Source organism: Xenia sp. Carnegie-2017, unplaced genomic scaffold, assembly GCF_021976095.1.
Source record: "Xenia sp. Carnegie-2017 unplaced genomic scaffold, XeniaSp_v1 HiC_scaffold_23, whole genome shotgun sequence".
NCBI classification, from domain to species: Eukaryota; Metazoa; Cnidaria; class Anthozoa; order Malacalcyonacea; family Xeniidae; genus Xenia; species Xenia sp. Carnegie-2017.
The window spans coordinates 10,950,943-10,954,462 of NW_025813486.1; positions in this window are offsets into that span (position 1 = coordinate 10,950,943).

Consider the following 3,520-nt stretch of genomic DNA (forward strand, 5'->3'; position numbering starts at 1 on the left):
GTGTATGAGAAGGGAATGATAGGCGTTTATTATATCGCGACGAAACGTGCTTTTGTTAAAATACGATTCGATTCATACAAGTAGAATATACGTTTATTAATAGCATGCTTATATGGATGTGCATTTTGCATCATCAACCATCGAATAAAACTACGTTGTAAACTTGGTCACATTCACAACAAAGTTCCTCGTCGACTCGAGAAATACAGAATAGCCAACTGTCGTTTGATAGATTTTATAGGCAAGTGACAAATAGAAATAAAGACCTGCCAATTCTCCCAGTTCCTCGGGAGACTCCAGCTTTTGCTGCATTTTTCTCGACCTCACTACAAAGATACTAAATCTCCCAGTTTTTTTAAAGCTTAGGCTTTTAGAAGTTTGTTGGCATTTTTATTCATCGCATGGAATGAAATACTCGATGAATAGCATTCATAACATAACGTATTGTTGCCTGCAGTGCGCCGGGAACTGAGCATGACATTGATTTTCGTTTTTGCGTATAATTATGTAACACAAAATTGCTGCCGCAAAATGGGGCCATAATGGTAGAACTTCTCCAACACGTTACATCGAAAATCATGCAGATCCCTAATTATTGAGCTGCCAATGCCACAGCTTAAAGAAAACATCCTATGTATATTCATGTCTTGAAGGCTTATGCAACTTCAAACAATGTATTATTTTACATTGTCTGTTTTCCAAAACAAGTTTTTTACCATACACAGTGAATGCATTAACTTATATCGTTCGCGATGATTATTTTGAAAACATGTAACTCATGTTTACTAGCTGTAGAACGAGCATTCAACGAGATAGGTTTTCAGATTTATCTTATGACAATTTTATTGTTGTTTTACAGAGCCTGCTTTGAAAAGTCATTGCGTCATCGTGAGAGAGCTGGCTAATTTATTTGGCATATGCTCGAATTCTCATAAATAAAGCAAACCAGCGAGAAAGCAGACATTGAAAAGTCAAGTGTTTAAAAAAATCATTATTAAACACAATGGCGTCTACCATCTCAATACTTGGGGAGGGAGACAAAGTTGCGCTTTTCTTAGACTTTAGTATAACAAAACGGTACTTTCATTTTTGAGGTATTAGTAAATTTTCAATTGTAATCAGCTAACTTAAATTCATTTTTAACCATACAATGCAAATAGGATAAAGCACTTCAAAAATTTTCAATGTTAAACATAGTAGATTAGAGCATTTATGTATATTATCTATCATGACACAGATAATCGTTGAATCTTAAAATAAATTGATTTTTTCAAGGTTGTACAAACAATCAGATATGAAAAGCAATTATAAATAAATTTCAAACAATCAACGTGCGTGAGTCAACATTAAGGAAATAAAAATCTTACAGCATGTTCTATACCACGACAAACATTTCTTTCCTCATGCAACGATTCTCTTTGTATGTTTGCTTGGAATTTTCTAGCTGAATTGGCAAAGTAAGGCCATCAAGTTCAGGATAACTTGACACCACTTCTTCATCGCTTTTCCCAGGAATTAACATCGTCTCTTGCTTCAAATATTGTGCTAGGTCATATTTTACAGTGTCATATCTGTCTGAAAGACCAGAGAAAATAACATGAGTCTATAAAGTTTCGCTATCAATTTGAAATCGAATAATTGTGCATGAAACTATCATATTTTACAGTATTTTGTTTTAGTACCAAGATGGAAAATTATTGACAAAATATACTCTATCATGTTTTAGTAAATTACTAATAGCCCATTTTTTTATTATCTTTCCGGCATTTAAAGGCATATTTGCAACTGAACACTCACTTTTGGGAACTGCAGCTTGTCATGGAAATTCTCTCAAAAACTCTTCAATTCTGTAGAAATCATGTGAAGCAAAAAACAATGTACTTCGCAGTCAAAATAAAAGATTGATTAATGAGTTATAAATATTATATATGCATGTAGTTTTAAAAAACTCTATCGCTATAAATTAATTTTCTCCTCTTTTCAACCTCTTTTGATGGACATTTTGACCAATCTGTTTTTACAATGTACTTGAGATTTTGTTACCACAAAATATATCTTAGCATACACTATATTTGACAACAGCCAGAAAAATACATAGCTAAGGAACAAAACGTCATTAAACAGATTCAATCCAACATGCCCCAGCACATAACAACAAAGACACAAAACAGTCGGCATTTAGCTGTAGCATTGTTAACCATAAACTTGGTTTTAGTCAAATTTCCTTGACTGGACACATTATTTGCAATAGCAAAAATTTTTCAATGTTCGTGCTGAATAACACTGGAAGAGCGGCCAGGCTAAGAAAGATTTAGTGGACAATCTAATATTGAAAACTGCTGGTACGATTTGCCAAAAATTTTAAGTCATAATTTATATCTCAATCATCCCAAGATCAACAATAGAAATGTAACATAAGAAAAAACACTAAGAATTTATCAGTCGCCGTTTTGAGAGCAGAAGCATAAGCACTATACATCATTAGGAGGAAGACCATCAATAAGAGTATATGCTTTTTTACAATAATTGTATGACGCTTAAAACGCCAGAACATAGATAACAAAGAGTTTTCTTTCATGTTTAGAAAAATTTAAAGCAAGTGCAGAAGCCCCGCATCCGACGTCGTCTTTAAAGGTCAGTCTGAGTCTTTTCTGTTGGAGAATTGCTAGAACGATTGAACTCTCTACAGCTAAAGGCGGGCGCGAAATAGCAAAGAAAGCTCATTTAAGGTTTAATAATGATGTATGATAAACATTTTATATTTCTCAGTTTTAACAGAGAACTATCACACTCTGACTCTTAGTACAAAACTCTATGTCTACGAGCTTGATCTGTGTAAAAAAAACATTTTGGTCACATATATCTCTGTGATATCAAGTGTAAATTTAATATCCATTTGCTTTAATAAGTAAATTTCAGCGAAGCAATTTTTTGATTGTCGAATTTTGAACATCGTAAAGTATTTTCAAATGATGTAAAATAGTTCTTATATTTAAAGTTATATTTAAAGATCTATAAGATGGTATAATTTATTTACACCATTTTTTGTAATTTGCTAAGGTTATTCGTAGTATCCCAATAGGAAACGGTCATAAAAGACATAAATAACTTTTTAATGCTGCTTGTTAATTATATAAGCACAATACATTGCGGAATTATATAAGCATTAGGCAAGTTTTTCTTAAGTATAAACTACAAATTGATTGTACTGATTACAGAATTGTCAAAAAATCATATAGCCAATTACATCCTATGCTAAAGTTTTCTTCTTTTCATTTTTTTTCTTTAATATCGTAATCCAAACTTTTTTGAGAAAAAACCTTCTCCTCATTCCTCAAGATCCCACCCTCAAGAAGAAAAACAAGCCATTCAGGAACGAATTTGAAAAAAGAACAAATTACACCAAACGAACACTTCAATAAAATGTTGACCTTAGTGCAGGAGTCACCATTGCACTGTGGTGATAGCCGGGAGGGCACATTGCATGTACAATTTGTATATTACGCTCATTGCGCGTGTG